The sequence below is a fragment of the Amblyomma americanum genome, unplaced genomic scaffold (assembly GCF_052857255.1).
Source record: "Amblyomma americanum isolate KBUSLIRL-KWMA unplaced genomic scaffold, ASM5285725v1 scaffold_81, whole genome shotgun sequence".
Classification (NCBI taxonomy): Eukaryota; Metazoa; Arthropoda; class Arachnida; order Ixodida; family Ixodidae; genus Amblyomma; species Amblyomma americanum.
This window is the reverse complement of record NW_027526553.1, coordinates 392619-418848: the sequence shown is the minus strand read 5'-3', so window position 1 is coordinate 418848 and position 26230 is coordinate 392619. Positions and strand designations below refer to the sequence as shown.

The 26230-nt window shown below is 48.5% G+C and overlaps 1 pseudogene; it reads left to right on the top strand.

Moving 5' to 3' along the window:
• Positions 1 to 1854: 1854 nt before the first annotated feature.
• Positions 1855 to 26230, top strand: part of LOC144112396 (uncharacterized) — a 40342-nt pseudogene continuing 15966 nt past the window's right edge.

Sequence of the window (26230 nt, the reverse complement as noted above, 5' to 3'; positions counted from 1 at the left end):
ACGCTTGTAAGTGAAGCCAAAAAAGAGGGAGCTATTTTCTACAGCGCGAATAAGCACCGCCACAGTGCCAATCTAAAATTCGGGCTTGGAGTCTTTGGTTTCAACCGATTAAAAAGGAACTGTGTATCCTCAGATATTTTTTTGGTTTCAACTATAAAATTATTCCTTAAACCAAGATTAGGCCACAGCCCACTGGCTCCTGAGTGCGAGTTACAATTGGTTGGTAGAGTCAATTACTCCGTGCTAAAATTAGAAGCAGGTGAACTGAAGCAATGAGAGCATTGGATTCATTAGTGCTGTTGTAAGTTTTGCGGCATTGGTCGGACGCTTTGGACAAACGTAGGGTTTAGGCCTCTCCACTACCTCGTCAGTATACGTCTACAGAGGTTGCGCCTTCTATTCATAAAGTGTCATCACCATATTAGAGGGGTTAATTGGTCAACCGTTTGAGACACTTTTTACATAACGGCATGCGTATCGCAACCTCGAAGCTTTTCCTAGCAATAATTTTTTCGTTTCAAGGGAATTAAGCCTCCCTTCCCAGGGAAAATGGGGATTTTTTAGCCATTTATCGAAAGCAGCAAAAACTATTCAACAAAGCACTGAGCTTGCTAGCACGTCTCCCGCAATTTTCTTGGTGATAGATCTTTCCACTGGTACAAATGACTACATTTTTCTTCATTTCCTGCACCAAAGAAGAATTTCATGGAACCAGGATTCTGATTTCCTAAATCCTGATGTTTCAATGTTAGTTTCCAGTCTTAAATACATTTTATGTGAGTCTTTATTCTCGTTTAAAAAATAATCTCTGGGATTTTTCGTGTGAAAACTAATAAATTGGATTTCTTGAGGTCTGAATATTTTTTTTATGCTAATAAATAATCCTTTCCAAACAAAAAGACAAATGGTTCTTGAACGATTTAAGAGTGTTTTACAGCAGTATGTAAGAACGCTTACGACTTTTGTGACCGTAAGAAGACACAGTCAACGCATAACGATGCACAACCCCCTTTCTTATGTTCTGGCTTCCGCGACGGATCATCGTAGTCCCATCGCTACCGTCATCATGCGGACTAAGTAATCTGAGGCCCTCTCGATTCTTCTGGATTCATGCTCGGTTCTCTAGAGCGGTAGCTCTTTTCAACGCAAATGTTTCTCACCATTCCTTGAATGATTTTACCCTGCTTTCACCTTGACATGCACAGCTTAACAACAGATTTACATTGAAAGATTGACTTTTGCCGATTTGGAACAAAATCAAATCCAAACCATCATTGACCGTGCCCGACAGGATTGCGGCCTCCAAATTTGGCCCGGGTCATTTCCAAAATTTTGGCTTGGCCAATCCCCGAGATATGCCCTTGGCTGGTTTGGACCAAAAGCCATGTTCAAACATAATTGAGCGAGCGTGACACGATGGTGGCCTCCAAATTCGGCCCTGGCCATTGGCGAAATGCTATGGTTCGACCTATCGTCTGCTATGTCTGCTATCGGCAGACACATCATTACTGATTCAGTTTTCTTTCCTTTTTTGGTGAGACGCAAAAAACGATTTTTCTGTGGTCAGAAGACAACAGCATCTCTTCTTCCTTTCTTCTTTCACTCCCTCCTTTATCCCTTTCCTTACGGCGCGGTTCAGGTGTCCAACGATATATGAGACAGATACTGCGCCATTTCCTTTCCCCAAAAGCAAATTATTATTATTCTGTGGTCAGAACCTTCGGATTAGTGCTGCACAGAAGATGACATGAGGAGCGCTTGCGCTAGGCGCATACACGCAAGAGATGATGTTGCTATGCACCAAACGTTCGGGTTAGAGCTCTCGCTATAATAAAATTCCCCTTCTTCACCCAGCGCTACCCGTACAGCGTGGCCTCAAACAGCACGTCATCATCGAGCCTGCCCAACCTGACCCGCGTTGTGGGGATGCTGGACCGTTAGCTGGGCCTCGGAGCCCTGTTCCGGCCCTCCCTGACTCGTCGTAGACAGCCGGACACCACGGTGCTCTTCCTCGACCCGCCAGAGTCGACGCCCTCTCTGCGTCTCCGTGGAGCCGGCGGAAAGATGGACCAGGAGGCGTTGCTGCTGAAGATCGCGGCCGGCTTCGCGCTTCTCAATAAGCCTGGTCGGAAAATCAATGACGAAGCTAGGCAGGTGAGTTTTGTAATAATTTTCTGGCTGTGAATCACAAAGGGTTTACCGGTTCGTCATGTTTCTGCGGTGAGTGCACTGAAAAGTACCTAATACGCTTACAAAGTTGTTATTTGTTAAAAGAATAGAGCCAGAATTTCGATTGCGATAAACACAGTCCTGGCGGTCCAAGGTGAATAAAAAGTGGAAGCAAATGCGCTCACAATAAGCGCAGTTGTGCCCACTTTCGGTACTTGTCCGTCGACAGCCAGCGCTGTCTATTTAAGAATTATTGCCAGCCAACTCGCCCGGTAACATAATTAGCTCAGTATATTTAAAAAACGCTGCAGCAAGCCCACGAAAAGAAAAGTGGAGTCAGAGAAATACACGTACAAAGTTTTGTAGCGATAGCTGCATTACGGAAGCATTTCGAGCCTTCAGCGTGGCGACGCCGCCACGCTGTCACGCGGTCGGTCACGCGGCGGGGCGCCGTGACTGATCACGTGGTTCGTCCCATCGTAGGGCACGTGACCGGCCACGTGGTGCAGAGCAGCTGCTGCTGCTGCTGGCGGCGCAGCGCGCTGGCCAAGCCGAGCTGTAACAGCTGTGCGCATGCGCCGGGTCAATGGGACGATGATGATGAAGAAACGCCCAGCAAAACGGAGCGGGGAAAGAACTGACTTTGCAATTCAACTGACCAAGTTCCACCCGGCCAGCTGTAGCTATCGCGTCACTCCAGGTTTAACCAGAGCGAACCCATCGCCAATTTTTTTACCCTTGGGGTACGCCGAGGCGTTTTTAATTGAATTCAATTTCACTTTCAATTGTTCATTTTCAAATAATATATGGAAAAGGCGGAGGAAAACAGCTCCATGGGAGCAGCTTGAAGAGCCCTGACTCCCTTTGCAAGCAATAGCGAGGAAGCGATGCACGCACCGTTTAATTGCGATAACGACAATCTTTTTATCCCCTTTTTGTTGTTTTTTACTAGGTAACTTTTCAAAACAAACAAAGACGTCAGTATAATAAATGCTCAATGGTGAATGTTGCCTCATTTGCGCCAAAAATATTGTCGCCGTTAAACGGTCGAAGCACACAAACCAGGTTCAATTAGACGTGCTGGGCGTGCAAGACAGCAGGGAGCTCGAGCGAGGACGAAGACGAAAACCTCTAGCCCCTCGAGAGCGCAAGGCATGGCAAGTCCCATCTAAAACAGTTAGGCCGTGGTATGGCGCCACTGGATTGATTGGTACTGTGGCATTACTCCCCCTCTCTGAAGGGCAACGACTCGGTGCCGCAACAATAAGAAGCAGGAAGACAAGAGACGTAACATGTGTCCGGCGGCTGGTGTAGACACGCATGAAGCGCTAATGGGCGTTTTACGGCTTCATCTGTGCGCCCTGGACGACTTTGGGGGTAGGCCGTCTAGAGGAGCGAACTCTTTCCTAGGGAAAACTTCATATTTCACATCACTGACTTGGCGGAGTACCTCGTAGGGGCCAAAATATCGGCGCAGAAGCTTTTTGGAGCGCACACGCATGCGGATTTGGCTCCAAACCCAGACTTGTTCGCCGGGCTGGTAACCTACAGCTCGGTGGCGGAGGTTATAGCGGTGAGCAGCGTGGGCTTGATGGTGCCGGATGCGCTGTAGGGTGAGTTGGCGGGCGGCTACGGAGTGACGAACGAATTTGGCAGTACCCATAGCAGATGAGGTACTACTAGTCGGAAGCAACATGGCGTCCAGCATAGTTGTGGCTTCGCGACCATGCACTAAACGAAATGGAGTGAAGCGCGTCGTTTCTTGTAGAGCAGTATTATAGGCAAATGTGACCTAAGGTAGTTTGGCGTCCCAGTTGCGGTGGTCTGCGTCAACATACATGGATATCATGTCGGCGATCGTCTTGTTCAGCCGTTCGGTGAGTCCGTTCGTTTGATGGCGGTAAGCTGTTGTTTTGCGGTGACTTGTGCCGCTAAGGTGCATAACCTCCTGCGTAAGGGCCGAAGTGAAGCCGCTGCCCTGTCACTTTCAGCGATGATGAGTGCACCGTGAAGAAGCACAAAATTTTGAACGAAAAAGTTCGCAATTTCGCCAGCGGTACTACGAATAGAGCTTTAGTTTAACAGTACCGCCTGAGGTAGTCGGTGGCGACCACAATGTAGTGGTTAACCAGTGAGGACTCCGGAAATGGGCCGAGTAAGTCCATGTCGCCTTGATGGAAGGGGACTTGTGGCGGATCAATAGGCTGCAGTAGTCCGGCTGGCTTAGTCAGCGGCGTCTTGCGACGTTGGCACTCGCTGCAAGTTCTGACGTAACGCTTGACAATTGCAGCAACACTGGGCCAGTAGTACTTTTGGCGTATCCGCGCCAAAGTGCGGGAAAAACACAGGTGACCAGAAGATGGGTCATCATGGCACGCCTGCAGGACTTCGTCGAGCAAGGCCGCAGGTACGACGAGCAGATAGGCAGCTTCCGTCGGGTTGTAGCTTTTCTTTTACACAACACCATCGGGTAAACAGTATGGCGACATTCCAAGTGAGAAGATTCTCGAGGGCGACAGAGCGCTTCCTTCAAGATACTCAACGAGAGGCCGTAGTTCACTGTCGTCCCTCTGGTGTTGAGTGAGGATGGACGTTGAGGTAGCGCCGAGAAAAACAGAATCGTCGTCGGTTGTCCTCGATATTAGCACGAGACAGACAGTCGGCTTCACTGTGCTTCCTACCGGACTTATAAACGATGGTGGCATCGAACTCTTGAAGGCAAAGGCTCCAGCGTGCAAGCCGCCCCGATGGATCTTTGAGGTTCGCCAGCCAACAAAGCGAATGGTGATCACTGACGATTCTAAAAGGGCGAAATTTGATAACTGCCAACAGAACTGCCAGGCATTCTTTTTCAGTCACGCACCTTGTCACGCTTCCGAGCGTGACAAGGTGCGTCTTGCGTATGCGATGACACGTTCGATACCATCCTGCCACTGCACAAGGACCGCACCGAGGCCGATGTTGCTGGCGTCGGTGTGCAGTTCAGTGTCGGCTGACTCATCGAAGTGGCCAAGAATGGGCGTACTTTGGAGACAACTGCGGAGGTCTTCGAAGGCCTGTTGCTCCTGGCCCCAGAGGAACGGTTCGGCATTTTTCGTGAGGCGGGTGAGAGGCTCAGCGATGTGGCAGAAGTTCGGCACAAAATGCCGATAATCGGCGTAGAGACTCAGAAAGCTGCGCATACTGCGCTTATCGGTTGCCACGGGAAAAGCAGCGACGGCGGCTGTCTTATCGGGGTCAGGGCTGACTCCCTTAGCGCTCAAGATGTGGCCGACAAACATGAACTCCTGCAAAGCGAAGTGAAACTTTTCGAGTTAGAGGGGAAGACAGGCCGAACAAATTGCTGCGAACACAGCGCGAAGGCGACTTACGGCTCTTCGAATGTGGCGGAGAATTTGACTACATCATAAAGATACACTGGGCAGGACTGCCATTTTAGATCGGCAAGCATAGTGCCAATCATCCGCTGGAAGGTGGCAGGAGCCGAACACGGGCCGAAAGGAAACACCCGGAAATCGTACAGACCATCCGGTGTATTAAAGGCGGTCTTTTCCTGGTCGCGTTCGTCAGCCTCGATTGGCCAATAGGCACTGCGTATATCCAGTGACGAGAAGTACGTGTCGTGGCGCAGCCGGTCCAGGGAGCATCAATGCGTGGCAGAGGATAAACGTGTTTTTTGGCGACTTTGCTTAGACGTCTGTAACTAACACAAAACCGTAGGGTTCCGTCTTTCTTCGCCACTGGAACAACAGGCGATGCCCACGGGCTCGCCGACGGTTGTATCACGTCGTCTTGGAGCGTCTCTTGAACTTCTCGGCAAATGGCATCCCGTTCCTTCAAAGAGATCCAATAAGGCGACTGACGTAACGATCGCTGGTTTGCGTCAACTATAATGCGGTGCTTTGTGAGCGGAGGCTGCCTAACCTTGGAGGTCAGGGCAAAACAGTCGCGGAAACACTCGATAATGCCCTCGAGGCAGCGTTTTTCTGTTTCGGCCAAAGGTTCGGGCTCACGTAGGTTTTTATGGGAGTGGTCGAGTCCTCCACTGATGCCGGGATTTCGGAGAGCGCGTGCTGTCCTGCGAATTCGCTAAGTACATCGAAATACGCTCTGGCTGTTTTTCCAGGCAAACGCTGGGGTTCAGAACCAAAATTGGTCACCAAAAGTTCGGTTCGCCCACTGTTCAATTCAATAATTCCAAGAGATACACAGACTTGCCAACCCATGAGCAGCGAGGTGTTGGTTTCAGCGATGCCACGAGTGCTGGGGCTGCTTCTACCGTATCAAACATGCTGGCTCTTGACGCGATCAATAAGTGGTCGTCACAGACGCATAACTTAGCCCTGCGTGGTTCGATTTCGTCGTCGACAGGGCCTTGGGCGGAAAGCAACACGATTAGCTCCTGAAGGCTGATAACGGCACTGTACTCCTGAAGGAAATCCAAACTGAGTGTGTCTTTGGAGCACTCAGGTAACACAGCAAAGCAACGAGGGAAAGTGTCACCGCGGATCTGGATTCGCGAAGTGCAGACACTGATCGGAGTTACCACATGGCCACCAGCTGTCCGGATCTGCGGCCCAGACCAAGAGATCAGAACCTTCCTCGAGGCCATGGCTAACTTTCTGCTCATTACCGAAAAATCGGCGCCGGTATCCACGAGTGCGGTAACGCCGTGGTTGTCGGTGGATACCGGAATTTCGGCGGAAAGCAGTCGGTCGCAGCGCGTCGTCGAGGTCGTCGGGTCAGGTCGTCATTCGCCGGAGCGTCGCGGGGAATCGTCGGGTGGAGGCTCTTGACTCGGTGCAGTAGCGGAAGCGCTACCCCCGGAGGACGCCGGCCTCAGTTTTTCTGGCGTGGGGACGTACCTCTGAAATGGCCAGAGGACGACGGGCGGCCGGGCGAAGAGAACCGCCTTGGGGATGGCGATCGGGACTAGCGTTGCTGCGAGGTCGAAGATTGCACGTTATCAGGCAAGTACTGTTCGATATGCCCTGGTCTTTCACCGTAACGCGGTCCCGGCTGTTGCCTGTGTGTAAAGGGCTAACGTACTCAAGCTGGATGCGAAGCTTTTTTTCAGGGGCCTTCCCGTATCTGTCAAATCTCAAAATTGTCAAAGTGCCACCAATGAACGTTTCGCCTCCCTCTCCCCATGTCTCGAATGGGCAAGTAAACTTCTTTTCTTTCTAAGTAAGGAAATATTGTTCAACACATTTCTTCATGCCAGGTGCTCACCTCCACTTATAACAAGCGCGTCTGTTGCGATGAAAAGTATTCACATAGTGAACAAAGGCCTTCTTTTCCTATCTGGAGATGTTGTTTTACTAGTTGTCTTACTAAGCTTTCAACCATAAATTAGTGCTTTACGCTATTGTTTATCAAATCAAATCTTTATTTCTCAAGGAGATTTAAAGGGTGGCGGGTAAAAGCCGTATGATTGCAGCTTGACGAACCCCGGCCCCCTCATGTACAATTCGGCAGCAGTTTGAAAAAAAAAGCACATTTAGCTTCGAAAAGTTAGTTAGAAACAGATTTCGTTAAATACACTTCAGCTTCAACAAAATGCATATAAAAGAACCTTTCAACGCCATACAGAAAAATAATCTGCAGCAGTACAGAACACTTCATGGCAGTCAAAAACACAGGATACAACAAAAATATGCAACAAGTAACATACATCACGAACACCAAAAAGTGCAAACACAAGCATACAAAATTTATCAGGCGTTAGCTGCAAGAAAATGTGCATAAACTGCTCGTTATGACATCTTTCCCGGCAGACATCGATGGCCACAAGGATATTTAAAAGAACAGCTGCGTGATAAGAAATGGACTGGCGACCATAATCTGTACGACAGAAAGGCACAACCCATGAGTCATTTCGACGAGTATTGTAGAAGGAAATGTGGGGTCAAAGATTTATGAAGTCCAGGAAGCGGCGATTACACGCCAAAACGGACGAGCAATATGTAGACGTGAGACGAAAAAGATAGATGTATTCTATGGGAAGAAGTTTAAAGTGATGAAAGTAATCAGATGTTTGCGCATGACATGGAATAATAGCAATCGCACGCAAGGAACGTTTCTGACAGATTTTAAGTTTCCCTATGTTTTCCTTAGATGTAGTTGACTAAATTAGATGGCAGTAGTTTAGTGTAGACAGAAACAGTGCGTTATAAATTACGGGTTTAACTGTGGTCGGTAGGAAGTGGCGGTGCCTGTTTAGTATCCCGCAAACCTTGTTAAGTTTATTGTAGAGTACTTCACATGCTTATTCCACGTAAGGGACTCAGAAAATGTTACGCCAAGGGTCCTAATTTCGTTAACAATACTTACTTCCACACCATCTGACAGTATCTTAGCTTCGGGGTTAACATTTGTGTTCTTAGTGCGGAAAAGAATGGCCTGTGTCTTTTTAGCGTTCAACCGTAAATGATTTCTTTGCGACCAGTCGCTAACAAATGACAGTGCATGGTTTCGAGAGTAAATTAAATCATCAATATTTGCCCCCGTGAAAAGCGTAGCAGAATCATCCGCGTAGCCGACCCATAATATGGCGTCATGCTGGGAAAAAAATATTATTAATATAAACAACAAATAACAAAGGCCCAAGGATACTTCCTTGCGGTGCGCAGGAAGGTATTCTTTTTATGTTAGAATTATGATTATTGTGATTTACACATTGGCACCTGTTATGAACATATGAAGAAAGAAGAAGATTTGCACTGCCGCGCACTCCTTAGTCCTCCAGTGTAGACAATAAGATTTCGTGATGGACACATTCGAACGCTTTTGAAAAATCAATGCACAGACCTAGTACAAGTTCTTTACGTTCAAAGGCGTCAATGATGAGTGCTATTACTGTCTGAAATTCGTCCAGCAAGTGGGACCGATCTTATTGCCGGCAGTCTGCTTGAGGCACTCGCACCAATAAAGTGGTCATTCAGCATATCAGAGAGCGCCTTGCCAGTCACATCTGTACTACCCACCCTCATGGTTTCAAGTACAGTTTGTAGTTTGCATCGTAGAAGATTGTTTAAACGTTTCCACAGCAAATCAGTATTTTTAATTGCATCATTGAAATGCGCCATCAGATACTGATGCTTGGCATGCTTAAGTTTGACATTTAAACGATTCCTGAATTATTTAAACGTTTGAAGCTCTGACAAATCCTTTGATTTTGCGAATTTCCAGTGTAGCTTATTTTCAATTTTAATTTGAGCTAGAAGATAGCTTGTAATCCATGGCTTCCGTGAGGGTTTCTTATTTACGCGTGACATGTACGGGAAATGTTTTTTGTACAGGATTGTAGTATTTGACATGAGAGCGTCATACATGGAATCAACATCAGTTTTTTCAAGAACATGAGTCAAGTCGCGGGCTTGAATATCAGTGCGAAAACTGTTCAAAGAAGTATCGGTGATGTTTTGAGAAAGCAAGGGAGGTGAGCTGTCTTTCTTTGGGGCATATTTATCCTGAATAAATACGAAAATAGGAAAGCGATCGCTAATACCACATACAAGAGTTCCTGAGATTGCAGGTTTATCAACATTTGTAACAAATACATCAATTAGAGTTTGCTAGGATGATGTTATACGTGAGGGCTCATTTATGAGGCTAACAAAGCCATATGCTTCAGAGACAGACAACGGACCAGTTCGACAGGTTGAATTGACAAGCATGTTAATGTTTACATCGCCACGAAGAAATGGGTACTCATTTAAAGATATGAAGTCAAAAAGATGGTCAAGAAAACGCAAAAAAATTGCGACGTTTGCGTGTGGTGGACAATAAACAACGGTGAAAAATCTGCAAGCATCACGAACAGTCAATACCTTGTAATTTTCGTTTGACTCAGAATATTCTTTGACGATATGCACGTTAAAACAATGTTTCAAAAGGAACAGCAAACCACCGCCCCTTTTATGCGGACGGCAAAGTGTAAAGCTATTATTAGCCGGATGATTAAACGAACAGGAAGCTTCAGTATACCTTGTTTCGAATGCCATAATAGCATCAAACATGACATCTACGGAATTTCAGCAGGAGTTCACAATCATCATGCTTATATTCCAGAGAAACGGGCGTTTAGGTGAAGAAAAGATAATGTGCCATCAGGTTTTAGGCTTTTGAGGCAATTGTGCTGTACTGACATTTTGTGTTTATCATTTGTTACCTTTTGTGCAAGCAGCTAAGCCTGTGCATACTTCAGTCACTGTTTGAAGATGAAGACACAAGCCTACTCTGGTCGGAAAAGATTTTATCGATGTCAGCTTCACTGAGGATTTGTACTGCCTGCATGCCATCGGCCTGCCTTGCGTAGATCTTTCCATTGCTTGTCCAAACGGACTTCCAACTGTTTTCGTACTTCTTCTTAACAGTCATGGCTAGAAGTTTTTTAAGTGCTGGAAGTAGGTGCTCGTTTATGTAGACGGGCTCTGAATTGTTAACACCGATGTTGCTGTTCGTTAAACGAGCCTTTTTCGCTTTCGCGAGGATGTTATCGCGCTTAGTGCGTGCCCAGAACTGGACGATAATGTTACTTTTATCGGGATTACGGTTCGGCACACGATGGCAAACTTCGATGTCAGCCTCAGTAATTGGCTCTCTTATAAAATCTCCGATCTTTGCCAGAACATCAGGGACGGATTCGTGTTCAGTTTCAACCACACCCTGTATCTCAAGGTTGTTCTTCATTGAGTATTGCACGGAGCGGGTTAGCCGGATTTCTAGGTCTTTCAATTTGGTCACCGTCGACGTGAGCCTCGTTTGAAGTGCCTCGTTTTGAGCTTCTATCTGGCGGTTTTTAGCAACCTCGTCATCCAGTTTCTTTTTTAGTTCTTCTTTTCAAGGCTTTGGATTATATTCTTTTGTTCATTCTTTAGGTCCCGGATTTCATTACGCAGGTCCCTTTCCATCGACTCGTGGAAAACCTTGAGTTCCTGCTTCATTTCCTCTTTCATCTTGGCAAATTCAGCTTTCATCTCGTCCTTCATTTCAACAAGTGTTAACGTACAGTCAAAGCGATGCAAAGGGACAAGAACAAACAGCCACATTTTTTGAACTCATATTTTCTAGCACTTAGTGAACATAAGGGACAAGAACACAACTACCCAGGACGTACGCTAGTCCTGTGTAGTTGTGTTCTTGTCCCATGTTCACTAAGCGCTAGAAAATATGAGTTCAAACAATATCCAACTAGCCCAAGTTTCTGCCTTACTAAACAGCCACATCTCTCGCTCATTCAGATAACGATTGCGGGTGACAAACTTTTAATCAGGAACTCACGTTACAAAAGCATCGCCCTGCGCCTCACCCTAAAATATACCCGATATTGTTTCATAACATAGGCTGCATACCATGCAAAGCTTTCCTAGGCCTCCTGTGGCCCTCCCATCTGCTATAGTGACATCTTCTTTGAAGAAACTGGTGAAATGCGATCGTATACCATGAGATCCCCTCGGGTTTTTCACTGGTAAAAAACGTCTTCAGTATACTATCTTTTATTGCGGCTATGGTGTAAAGCTCCCCTATAATAGGAATGCAGAGCAGAATACGGAAATAAAAGACTTCTCACCAACAATTCTAGCGCAGCTTTGCTGCTAAGCCATTCCAACTTTCTAGACAAAAAAAAATATGTAAAAAAAGCGCATGCGACATGCTAATTCGACGTAATAAAATAAACCATGTCGGATAAACAGGCCAACAGATAATCTTCGATGAACTGTCTGTGCATTTCCCACCGAAAAATGGCGGTGCCATATCGCCACTGTTTAAAGCCGTCGCAACGCGGACGTCAACAGATTTACAATTCTGGCGATACGTGCCAAGATGACTAGAAAGTTTTGTTTCTAGGATGTGGGGGGTGAATGAACGCCTTGAGAGCAAACACGACGTTTTTTTCCTCCAAGAAAAGCGTGGTTCAAATCGTCAAGGGCTCAGCCGTGACTAGGTGACTTATGAGAGAAGTGTATTAGTGAGAAAGCAATACTTCACGGGGCAAACGCAATAAAGAATCTAGTTGCTTGCATGACCTTCAGGGGGCAGAAATAAAATAATCATATCTGCGAATTGTTTTTGACTCAACGACGGCGCAAACAGATCAGCTGCGTTGGCCACTTCACGACAGCCTTTGCTCTCGCCGCAGCCAGTCACGTTGTAACACACTCTCACCCAGTGCATTGCACGTCGTCGCCTCCATCATCATCCATATGCGGCGCGAAAGAATCAGATCTGCTTAACCTCGACCGGAGTTTGACCTGAGTGACATCATCGCAGACGTGCCGGCGACCCATGAGGTAGGTAGGTAGGTGAAAACTTTATTGATGAGCCTTATGGATGAGTAACTGCCAAGGGTTGGTTTGGCTCTTGGTCCCGGGTGGTGGCCAACTGTCCATGACGTGCGGCGACCTCTCCAGCCCACTCTACCAGCCGCCTTTGTGAGGCCGGTTCGGAGCTGGAGACCGCGATCTCCCAACCTTCTTTGTCCGTGAGGTTCCAGAGAGATGGTGGCTGGAATTTTCGGCAGAAATATAAAATGTGGTCAAAGTTGCTCTCGGAGCCCCACAAAGAGAGGCTTCGGGTATGTAATGGCCTGGGTGGATAAGGGTAACAAAGCCGGTGAAGAGAATGTTCGAGCCTGGAGCTGTCTCCAGGTAGTTTGTTGTTCTTTCGAGAGGGTGATGTGTGGTGGGGGATACACGAGTCTTTGCTCCCTGTAATGTAGGGTTATCTCATGATAGGTGACGAACCGGTCCCAAGCGCTACCCCGGTCTACGGTGTGCCCTGCTCGGTTCACATACGCTCGAGAAAGAGAGAGGGCCACTTCGTTGCCGGGGTTGCCTGCGTGGGCTGTCACCCAAACAATTTGAACTAGTCGGGGTTCTGTGGAGCAAACCATACAGCCTTAACGCATGCTTTCGCATGTCTACTAGTTTACTTAACTACGTTAAAACACTGCCACATTTGTTTTGGTGCGGCGAGCATCGTTGTGAATGCTTTTCTATTGAATGGGTTGATTGTATCGGCCACTAGGAATCGTACTGTGGTGGCTCACTATCAAGCGACAGCTGCAGCACAGAAGCGAAGTATAGTACAGTACACAGCTTTAATTTAAAAATTATGGCCTTCTTATCAATATTCTTAAAGCAAATGCAATAGAATTTTGAAGATGGCTTTCAAAAATTTCAGAAGAACCCTAAAACTTTCGAAGTGGACCCACCCCAGGGAACGAAGTGAGGTGGGTTAGTGGGAATAGGTGGGTGGATTAATGTGGCGTAGTGGGTGAATTAACGTAAATTAGAATGATTAGTGGGTGATCTAATAAGGCTTATGGGCCAGCTTACTACAGTCTGCTATGATAATCTAATGGAAGTTACTCGAACATCCATTCCTCAGATTTTCAAATTTTGTGTGCAGATGATGTGATTACCCTCTCGACCTTTCAGAGAATTTCGTTACAGAGAAGCCCGGTAGTTTTTGCATGACAACCAAAATTCCATTGCGTTAAAACAGACTGTGGTGGAATAAGGCAGGTGATGTACAGAGAGAATATATATTTTATAGAGGTCATTATTACGAAACAATTTTCGTGCAATTACACACTGTTAGCCACGGATATTTCGAGTCACATGCACTAATAAGGTGCATATTGGATCCACTGAGGGAAAAAACAAGAAGTTGACAGTGCGCTACCCCCTCCCTCGCACACAACACTGCGATATGCATGGCATAATTTTTATAATCAGATTCCTGTATGCTACAACAAATGCCCATAATGGCATGAAAAAACGCTAATGTGTCTTTAGAAGCCGCATCATTCTACACGACCAAGGCACGTTTTTTATCTATGCCGCTGGTGAGAAGCACATCTGGATAGCGAATTTCTTAATAATCTCACACAAATCTTAGATCTCACTTTAAAAGTAAGATATATTGTCTCTTCGATTCTCGCTTACATGGAAAGTGTACTTAGCCAAAATGCTATACGTTTCCTTTGGTACAAAAACAGCTTGCTTTAAATAATATAAATCGCCACGCTTAAATAACGTCACAAAACAGGAAAGCACATTGTACATTAAGCTCATTTTTTTGTCACATTTTACTATGCTTAGAATGATTGTTGCAAAAAGAACCAGAGTCTCAACAGCACTTTCCTTCTAAAAATTGTGTGCTCATGTCGACGTCCAGCATTCCCTCGGCCACCTAATGCTTGCAAACCCTCTCAGAAACAATATATTCTGCATTCATGATCTACTGATTCATCTCTGGGCGCTGGAACTATAAGAATTTTGCCCCGGCGTCATGAAGCCCCTTTATTCCTTGGATGTAGTGTTTACAATCATCGCTTCCACCCTTTCTCTCACCGCGTCGTTCAGCTTCCGCGATACCTGTAGTAGCTGTAAGGAGTCAACTACACACGCCACGGCGCTATTCCAGGTCGTGGCCGTCGACCGGGAGCTCTCTGCCATCGTTCAAATGGACAGGCTGGCACCTCACCGAGGACATTTCCCAGAGGGCGCTGTTTTGTCGGCAGCCTCTGGCGGCGGCCTCGCTGCGCTCATGAGCGTTCGCAAACTGGCCCAAGACTTCAGCGCCGCCAAGTGGTCGTGGGAGGCGTACGCTCAGCTACTCCTGGGAGACATCGCCCTGGAGATGGGCAAGACCACCAAGCCACGGGTTCTTGTTCAGGTATTTGGAAAGTGCTAGAGCTATAGCTGGGAAGAACCACAAAGATAGTATTTGTAATAGGATTCCTTTTAAGTAATATTTTTTTTTTGCTTCCGAGCAAGGATATAATATCGCTTGTCTCGAAAAGCAGTTGCTCTGGGCTTAAAGTTTACTCACATCTATTGCGTTGCACGAATATACCCGGTGTTTCAGGGTATATTATTACTAATTTTAAAATTTGGTTTTTGAAGTAAAGAGCAGGTATTTGCAATAGAATCATTGCACCGTTGGAGGACGTCGAAAAACGTGTCAATCGTGTTAACTACTAGACTGGTTTACAGAATGCTAATAGTCATCTTTTTAACTACTACCGATAGGCGCCTATCTGATTGTAGTTAGAGATTTGTAGCCGGCCTTTAGTAATAGCCATACTAGTTTTTACAAATAAAAATGCGATTGCCATCGCCACCGTGGTTCTACAAAACTTGGCTACACGAGCCAGAATGCATGCGCTTGCGAAAAGCATGAAGCAAACCAACCCCTACAGTGCATGCAACTAGTCTAAACAGCCAAATTTTTCGACCCGCCGCGGTGAAGGTAATCGCATTTTCGAAATTCTAAAGTATCATATGGCTATCACTAACGGCCGGCTTGAAATCTCTAATCGAAGTGGGTGCTTACAGGTAATGATTAAAAAGTTAATTATTAAAGTTTAGTTAACCCATTTAATATTTAACATGATTCGCCGTTTTTTGACGTCCATCGATACTGGTATTACTATGCCGCAAAACATTTGTTTTACCTAAAAAACTCTACATTTAAAAATTACTAATCACCTTCCTTGATATACTGGCAGTTTGTACTGTATTTGCCGGCACAGAACTTGGTGGTGCAAGCGCGGTATATTTTCAGTAATGGGATTTATGTTTCGACTGTGCGATGTCAGTGCACGTTAAAGATCCCCAGGTGGTCGAAATTATTCCGGAGCCCTCCACTACGGCACCTCTTCTTCCTTTCTTCTTTCACTCCCTCCTTTATCCCTTCCCTTACGGCGCGGTTCAGGTGTCCAACGATATATGAGACAGATACTGCGCCATTTCCTTTCCCCCAAAAACCAATTATTATTATTATTAATGAAAAACCACACCTTCTAGCAAGTACTATTACTAAACAAACCCACGGACATCGCAGAAAAGGAATGAAATATATAAAAATGATTTCATATGTTCTACCTTGCCTCTAGAAGGCGCCTGCAGAAGCAACTTTTGTGGTATGCATGCCGTCATTAGGGTTCTTTACGACTTTCAAACTCCATTATTGAATTTTTGGCCTAAACGTAACGCACGGCACTTAATGGGCGCCCGATTCGCTAGCGTACCTTTTTTGTGAAATATATTGTAAGCGCGATAACGTCTGCGCGATACAAAACAACGAATACATAATCATCGCCATCAGCCGGACTCTAGAGAACAGACCAAGGTCATGAAGGCCGCCACGAAGCTTAAACAGTGTACCCCTCCTCCGCAGGTGGACAACACTGAGCAGCTGGCAAAGCTCTGGGCCTTGTTGGGCAATCACGACGAGTCGGCACTGCTCAACTACGTGGGCTTCTCCTGGCCGCTTTCCTGTCACCCACCCTGCCGCACGGCGGACCAGCGCGAGAGCTCATCCCGCTCAGCCACGGAGAACACGTGCCGCAGGTGCGTGACAAGAGAGAGGGTTTATTGATAGGAAAAGGAAGAGAGGTAGGCCTGAAAAATAAATATCTGGCCTGCTACTCTGCTCTGGGGGACGGGAAGAGGAGAGAAAAAAAGGTCACGATGGGGGACGATGATGATGGGAGGAGGCAGATGAAAAACTACTTAAAAAAAAGCACAGTTTCGACATCACAAACGCGAGACAAGGTCCGTGTCGATCAAAAAGCGTGAGAGCGCTCGCGTTGCCTTTAAAGATCTAAAACTATCTGGCCAAGCGCCGAGGATCAAATCCTCAGAGAGGAGAGATGTGTCCATAGGCTTCAGAGCAGATGCGAGTATGAGTCTTTCACGTGCATACGCTGGTCAAGCCACTAAAACATGTTCTATAGTCTCTAGCACGCCACATGTGGTACATTCCGGGGAGTCCGCTTGTCCTATTAAGTGCAAGTATTTGCGCGTGAATGCCACATTTGAACGTAGTCTACGGATAACGCATGCAAAAAGGCGAGGTATTCCGCGAGGAACTGAAAAGGTCATCGTTGGATCTAGCCGTATGAGGCGGATGTGTCGGGTGTCTGGCAGGGCCCAGTACCTAGCCGTCGCCCTGCTCATCAATTCCGAAAGGAGACAAGTTGTGTCCACTATAGAGAACGGTACAGCTGTACGCAGGCCACTGCTGAAGGCGCTCCTTGCTTCAGCGTCGGCGGTCTCATTTCCATCGAGTCCGCACTGTCCGGGGATCCACTGAAACACTATACGGTGGCCGTTTCCTTGAGCAACTGATACGAGACTAATGATATCAAGAGCCAGAGCTTGGTAGGCTGTGTGGTGTAGGAAGCATCCTAAAATGCGTAGCGCAGGTTTACATTCGGTGAAAATGCACCACTTGTGAGGCGGTTCTCCGCAGATGTGGCGAATCGATTACCGAAGGCCCACAAGCTCTGCAGCGGTTGAAGTAGACTTGTGTCCCAAAATGAATCTGCGGGTCGTCTGTTGTGCAGGGATTGCGAAAGCTCCTGTTGATGCATTTGGAGACGCAGATCCATCCGTGTAGACGTGCACACATTTGTGGTATTCTGACCAGATGTAGGCAAGTGCGAGTTGCTTCAGTCCGCTAACCGGCATTGCAGACTTCTTGATTATGCCAGGGACATGCAGGCAGTCTGAAGGCTGAGCCATTACCCATGGGGGTTGCAAGGAATGATGCGGCAGGGCATAGTCTGATGGGAATTCGGAGCGATGGAAGCGCAGTGCGCGTGCAAAACTGCTGTCCGGTCGCTCATCAAAAATCTTCGTCAGCGGGTGACAGTGGTGCCGTGAAAGCGCACGTAAATATACACGAAGTGGTTCGTGTGACAGGTAGATCGATATTGGACACGCACGAGATTCCTCAATCGTGCCTTTGTTCAAGGCACAACGTGGTAATCCGAGGCATATCTTGAGCGCCTGTGCTTGGACACTCTCTAATGTCCGCAAGCAGGAAATACTCATGTTAGAGAGTACAGGAAGGCTGTAACGAATATAGCCAATAAAGAGGGTGTAGTAAAGCCGAAGCAAGGAGCGCTCCGTTGGGCCCCATTTAATGCCTGCCACAAAGCGAAGCACATGGCAAAAAAGAGTGTCTTTTCTTTAGCATGTTTGTATGCCTCGACCATGACAGATCGCGGTCAATGATAATGCCCAAAAATCTGTGGTCGGAGACGTATAATATTGCAACCCCTTGAAGAGTTACCGGGTAGTGGCAAAGAGACTTGCGCGTGAATGCGACCACAGCACATTTTTCAGCTGCCAAGTGCAAACCCTGATGCCGTAGGTACCTTGATGTAGATGACACGGCACGTTGTAATCTCGCACGCATTTGCGGACGTGTCGAACCCGACGCCCAGATGCAGATATCATCAGCATAAACACTGATGTGAATGTTAGTGGGAAGTTCATTCACCAGTCCAATCAATGCCACGTTAAATAGGGTTGGGCTATGAACTCCTCCCTGAGGAACTCCACGGCAAACCTGATGACGGGTAGTCCCCCCATCAGGCGTAGACATGTAAACAGACCGGCCGTTGAGGTAGCTCCCAATCCAAGAATTCATCCGGCCGCCAACGCCAATGCCGTCAAGGGCATCAAGGATGGCGTCATGAAGTACATTATCGTAGGCCCCTTTGATGTCCAAGAAGACAGCAGCGACGAGTCGGCGACTACGTTTTTCATGTTCCACTGTCGATATGAGGTCGATTACGCTGTCAATCGAAGAACGTCCCCTCTGGAACCCGGTCATCCTATCCGGATAGAGAGCATTCTGCTCTAAAAACCATTCGAGCCGCGCCAGCACCATTCGCTCCATAACTTTGCCGACCCAGCTTGCTAGTGCAACTGGCCGGTATGAGGTAAGCTCATAAGGAGGTTTGCCAGGCTTCAAAAGTGCAACCAGGGGGCTGATCTTCCAGTGTTCTGGAACGATTCCGGAAGCCCATGTATCATTGTAGTAACTGAGCAGCACAGTTCGGCCTTCCATGCCAAGGTGAGAGAGGGACGCCTACGAAATCCCGTCAGGACCAGGTGCAGATGGACGCCTACACGAGGAAAGAGCAGCTTCTAGTTCAGGCATCGTGAATAGCATGTCGTAGTGGTCATCTGGTGAAGGTGGTACAAAAGCCTCCAAACTGGTTGATGGTACCATATTTGTGCCCACAACCATTTTGCAGAATTCTTCTGCTACCTCTACAGTATTACGGCGTTAGTAAATAGACAGGGCATGGAAAGGATAGCGTTGCTGCGGTGGCGAACGCAAGCTCCTGGCTACATGCCAAATACGCGACAGTAGTTTGCGAGTGTCCAGCGATGAACAGAACTGCCTCCAACGTTGTCTCCCTTGTCTCGCTAGGTGGCGCTTTATTTGTCGTTGAGCTCGGCGACAAAGGGCAAGATAATACGTGGATTTGGTTCTTCTGTATTTCCTTTCGGCGCGCCGACGGACTGCGCGTAGTCTTTCGAATTCCACGTCAACAGTAGACCCTGGCGTAGGCGCACATATATACCGCGTGGTCTCACTGAGAGAGGACGTAATCAGGCCTTCTATTTTAGATGGTGTTGAGAGGTCCACACAGGAAATCTCCACGGACGACCTAAAGGCAGGCCAGTCTGTATATCGCACGCGAGACGGAGTAGTAGGCGCGTACCACTTGACGCAAACATACGTTGGAATGTGGTCACTCCCATGTGTTTCCACGTCACTGCACCAGCTGACGTAAAACTGGAGACTTGCTGAAACAAACGCCAGATCCAAGCAGCTGCTGTACGACGTGCCACGCAGAAACGTAGGTGAATCATCGTTGATATTGATGAACTTCTGGGAGTGCATAAAGTCAGACAGGTTCCTGCCTCGGTTATTCATAACAGCACTGCCCCACTGAGGGTGATGAGCATTAAAATCGCCCACTATGATATGAGGAGCTGGACAACTCTGGATGGCTGAATATAGGTACGAAGTATCAACGGCATCTCTAGGTGGAATGTAAACACCGATTATCGAAAAGACCCGTCATTTTAACGTGACTGTCACACAGATGTAATGGTTTGTGTTGTGTGGCTGTAGAACATGGCGGACGTGCGCAATGTCTTGGCGTATGCAAACTAACACTTTGCTTGTTTCGACTTCTGTGCGAGATAACAGCAGCACGTATCCAGAAAGGCGGAAAGGCGACGGCATGTTGGGCTCACATATAACCAGCACAGGGAAGCGGTACTTGTGGACGCGTTGCCGGAAGTCACTCAGACGACTGCGTAGGCTTCGGGCATTCCATTGCACCACCACAATACTGCGAACGTGCATTGTCACAGAGGAGGTGGGTTTTGGTTGCGCCATAATTATTGCAACGCCGCCAAGAGCGGCTCAAGTGCATCCAAAAACTGCACAACAATCTTTGCTGTTGGCGTGTTAATGCCTGAAAGCAGCACGCGCATTGAACACACTAGCTTTTTTAACATTATGCTCACATCCTGACCTTCGGGCTTGCCAACAGTTTCAGCAGGAGTGGCAACCGGTCTTGGTCTTGCCATGGCGATCTCCTTGGATGGCAGAGCAGGCCATTCAGCATTAGAGGAAGAAGGTAACACAAACGCATTAGACTGAGATACTGCGGTAACATGGGACACGGCCGCAGACGTCTTGTTATCGTTGTTAGGCTCATGCTGCTGTGCCGGCTGAGCTGATACTTCCTGCGACTGTGGTTCAGGTGGACTAGAATTGTGTGGAACCGGACGACGCCGCCGGGAACGATGTTTGCGGCGACGAATACACGCCGCCGCTTCTTGGTGGGTCGAATTGTCCTTCAACATCTTTTTCAGGATGAGTCTTTCGTTTTTCAGCTTAGCTGTGGCTCCATGGGCACCCGAGCTGTTGGCGCACTTTATATTCTCCGTCGTGCAGGTGTCATGCTGGTGCATCCCGCCGCATCGACGGCAGGGTACCTCATTGTTGCAAACAGCACTCACATGACCTATCTTGTTGCACTTGTGGCACTGAACAGGTTTGGGAACATACAGGCGGACAGGATGCCTCACATAGCCTACCTTGACGTGGGATGGCAGTGCGTCAGTTTCAAAAACTAGTTTGACACTTTTGGAGCGCCCGAAACGATGAATGTCAACAATCCGGGCCGTAGATTTTAATCAGCGACCAGAGGTCCTTGTCAGCTATCTCCGGGTCAACATCAGTGATAACACTAGTGGTTGTCCGCTTCCCGTAAGCAACGTAGGAGCGGACCGCCATGCCACCGAGGACGCTAATTTCTTTCAGCTTGTCTACTGATGCCTGAGATGTAACATCTACTGTCAGGACATTCTTCCATGCATTAATTCTGACTTCACAGACTTGTCCCGGAACAACCCGGTCGAAAAACTGGGTTAGCCGCTGTCTGTTAATGGTGTTCAGATTGGCCGTCTGCGTTGTAGGAACGAAGGCCACTGAGGAGACGCCTGGCTGGTCCACGTTCCTCGTAGGCAACTCACCCGCTGTCGATGTCCGGCACAACTTCCTTGTCAGGCGGCGCGACGCAACAAGCGTGAAGCTGCTGCTGTCAGAATCCATCGATGTCACCGTGCATTCATCAGAAGAATCTGGAAGCTCCACATCAGCACTAGAGTTTCCACCTGGTAAAGCCGCAGTCTTGTCAACGGCGACCACGGGAGGACGCAGGGGTTGTACTCCCGCCATCCCGAAGGATGACGAGGACACAGTTCACGCACAAAAGCAAAAAACTGCAGAAAAGTGGAAGAGCTCAAAGAACGTTCGGCACCACCACTTCTTCTTCTTCTTCTTCTTCTCCCATTTCCTAGAATCGGTGCGTGACAAGCTACTCGCGAGACCGCCTTCTCGGTGATGACCCTTCGTGGAAGGTGGAGAATTTGACAACTTCTTAGCGGCCGTCTTTTAAGATGTTTATCATTAGACACAGTACGAAAATCACATGAAAGAAACCTATCAGGTTTAAAATCTTCTTATAGGTTTTGGCAAGGTTGTACCCCACGAAATGTACAAGACACAAGGCAAGAACACGGTACCGAAAATGACTGACAGCTGAGCATTACTTTGCAAGTAGCGCAGCTTGAAAGGAGAGGCAGGAAAAGTGGCAGAAATAATAGTGCACAAAGACCCGCAGACAAACCTTGCTCTTCTTGCGTACTTCGTTATCCTCTTTTCCTGCTTCTCGTTGTTCGCTAATGGTGAGGCAGACGTGCAGCTGTCAGCCTTCGCCCGTGCAAAGTCAACGTCTGTGTCTTGTGTCTTGGTAAACTCAAGGTGTGTTTAAAACTTGCGGTATCAAACACCAACCCACTCCAAGTACTGAGCCAAGATTGGTCGAGCCCTACTATGGCCAAATGGTTAGATGTGCACAATGATCGGATAAAGTATTGCTTTTTACGCTCTATCTTGTGTAATATGCCAATAAAAACACGTAGCATGAGACGCTGAAGCGATTGGCAGTGATTTGAGGCATTCGCAGACAAAACTGGTCGCATCGATAAGATGTAGCTAGACTCTCATTCGGGGCTATTAGGTGCGGTAAAATTATTCTGTTGCTGCGTGCCGTTAACATTAATTTCGGAAAGTTCGGAGATTATCCGCCTGATGCTCGGCCTCATCCTCAATGCCATGTCTGCCGCACTGTCCAAAGATGTACGCAGGTGGTTGCCGAGAACAACGGGGAGCACCAGTGCTCGTTCTGGAATATCCCCATTTGCATTCGTAAGTAATCGTGGCGGATTGTACACTTCCTGCTGGCCGAACTAGTTCGATATACGCGAGGAGACTGCGAATGCAGCCCTGAGAAAAGAGCACGAGGAAAGTATCTGGCGCCAAGAAACTCGTGGCTGCTCAGTGATCAGCCAAGTTTGAAGGCTAGCTCACAATTTACAACGCGAAACAATTGAAACACAGCTCTTTGTTTTGCCCCCATTTATCTGGTATTAATGTCGATGCCGGTCTGCCTACGAAAACAACGTGCATCTGCCTTCGAATATTCAATATGCCGCTCGTAGTTTCGGCCTTAAATTCCGCATAGACATCATTTTTCCTCGTGCCCACCACCAGTCGGGGGTGTCGGGCACAAGTGGTGGCACCCAATGCGGGGCAATCGTCATCTCGTAGCGATGATTGCGGCCTCCGAAATACATTCAGGGCACTTGAGCGCATTAATTTCAACGCCGATCGCGCAGCAGGTACTGCATCCAGATGTAGACCCTGTTTACCACGCCCGTAGTTGCCGGTAACTCTGCTGGTAAAACCAGTTGGGCGACACGGACGAATGCGCAACAGTGCATTAATGGTGATCTGGCGTTCATGTATTCTCAATATCATGCTACCCTAACAGCACACAAAGGCTGTTAGGGAAGTAAGTTCTGCATTGCACATCATGTACGAGCGCGCACAAACTGGGACAGCGCGACGTATAGCCAACACAGCCGCTAGTGCTGCCTTCGCATCTCTGTCTCCTTGTTTGTGTGCCCTCGTACTTGATCTACAATCAATAGGCCCGCAGCAACGTTAAGCATTATTAGTTGGACTCAGCAATGGCTACAATGCACATCAAGAGATAAGAATGAGTTCGCACAGTTTTTGTATGAAATTTTATTGCAAGAAATACACTTCAGTAATTCTGCGCGAAATCACTGCAATGCAGTGAAGTTGCTCGTAGCTGCTTGCAGCACTTGTCAACGGTGCAGAGCCTGTGGGCTTTTCTTCAAAGGTGTAAAGCTGGGCTGTGGAAACTCCCTAGATTCCCCCAGCTTGGGAGAGCGGATGAGTAGAGTTCTCACTTTCCAGGTATTTCGGGCACTGTGGATGCATACAGAGCCACACCGTAGAGGCCAGAAGCAAAGTCAATGTATTTTATATTGCCACACTGCTCACATTCTGCGAGCGCCGCCATGCGGCCGAGCGGCATTACTGGGCTCGTGTGGGAGCGAAGAAGAGGACGTTCCCGTTCGAACGCGCGCTGCTGGGTTTCTGGCCTTCGGATTAAAAAAAGCCTTTTTTTCGTGCCGCCCTACGTTTGTCGGCGACATTTTGGTGGAGCCGCTGGGTATCGTTCCATGAACGCTCACCCCAAGGGCAACTCTGACGCTGATCAGCGACGCTTGGACACAACACCCGTCCACAAAGCGAGCCGCCGCCTGCGAGGCCTACAACCCGAGTTCGGCCAACTGACAGCGCCGGTAAGGGCCATGAAATCCAACGCGGCTAGCCAGACAAGTCATCACTCCGTGAGTGCCCCGCCATTTGTCCTTCACGCACCTCGATCGCCGCCACCGTTCCACGGGGACAGGTTCGAGGACGTCGAAGACTGGTTGGCCAGCTTTGACCGAGTGGCGGGTTTCAATGAGTGGGACGGCGAGCGCAAGCTGCGCAACGTCTACTTTGCGCTGCAGGACTCGGCCAAAACGTGGTTTGAGAACCACGAAGCTTCCTTTACCACCTGGGAGGCTTTTCGTCGAGAGCTGCTAGCGACATTTACCAGCAGCGAAAGAAAAGAGAAAGCGGAAATCGCCCTGCGCTCGAGATCACAGCAGCCGAACGAGGGCGTCGCGATGTTCATCGAGGACATGAAGCGACTGTTCAACCGGGCCGACCCTGCTATGCCCGAAGCCCAGAAGGTACGACACTTAATGCGTGGTGTAAAAGAGCAGCTGTTTGCTGGACTGGTCCGTGACCCGCCACGAACAGTGTCCGACTTCACCAAGGAGGCAATGGGTATCGAGCGCTCTTTACAGGAACGGGGCGCCCACTAAGGACGTCAGGCTACTCTAGCAGCCTCTTTCCAGTCCCAGTACACGCCTACGTCGCTGCCCGCCGAGGACCTTCTGGAACTTGTAAGAAGCGAGGACCTGGCGAAACTTCGCTTTGAAGCTCCACAGGTCAGCGTCGCTGCCTTTACGGACGTGGTCCGCGAAGAAATTCGACGAGTTGTGCAGCCACCCCCAGCTCCACACCCGGCACCCTCCGTTATGACGTACAGCGAGGCGCTACGATGTCCAGGGCCAGCGATGCGAGCCTTTTCCCCCATCGCTCCTGTGCAATACCTGCAGGAGCCAATCGCAACAGCACCCTCCGTGCCGCAGGAGTTCAGGCCCCCCGTGAGCAAAGCGCACGTTTGGCTTACGCCAAACAATCGGCCGCACTGTTACCACTGCGGAGAACCTGGCCATATCCTCCGCCACTGCCCCTACCGCAGGATGGGTTTAAGGGGATTTTCACGTGACTCACCTCGACCACGCTACGGTGAAAGACCACTGGATATCGAACAGTACTTGGCTGAAAACGTGCAATCTTCGACCTCGCAGCGATGCCAGTCCCGATCGCCATCCCCGAGGCGGTTCTCTTCGCCCGGCCGCCCGTCATCCTCTGGCCAGTTCAGAGGTACGTCCCCACGTCGGGAAAACTGAAGACGGCGTCCTCTGGGGGTAGGACCGCCGCTGCCGCAGACAGTGAACAGCCTCCATCCGACGATTTTATGCGACGACCCCACCCGCCGACCTTAAAGACGATCCCACCGCCGACCTCACCGACAACCTCAGCGACGACCCCATCGACGACGGCACCAAAAACCTCGCCGACAAATTGTCAAACAATTGTTTCCGCCGCCGAAATTCTTGTTGCCGCCGATGGCTATGACGTATCTGCACTCGTCGATACCGGAGCCGACTTTTCTGTCATGAGTAGTAACCTGGCCGCAACCCTCAGAAAGGTTCTAACACCTTGGCATGGGCCGCAGATACGCACAGCTGGTTGCCATGTTGTTACGCCGGTTGGCGTCTGCACCAGCCGTATAAAGATCCGCGGTACAACTTTCACTGGCTCCTTCGCCGTGCTACGAGAGTGCTCTAAAGAACTGATTCTCGGCATGGACTTCCTTAAAGAGTATGGGGCGGTCATAAAACTGCACGAGCAATTGGTATCGTTTTCGACACAGCGAGCCGTTGATACCGACCCCGAGCCGCACAGAGCACCATTACGCATCTCTGATGACCACACAACGATACCGCCGAGAGCAAGCAAGTTTGTCACAGTCCAGTGTGATACCAGCTCCGGTACTCGGGGCATTGCAGAAGCGAATATGTCGCTGCTACTGTCTCGGCAAGTTTGCGTTGCTCGCGCCCTTGTCGACCTTGTTCACGCGCGTACCACGCTCTTAGTGACC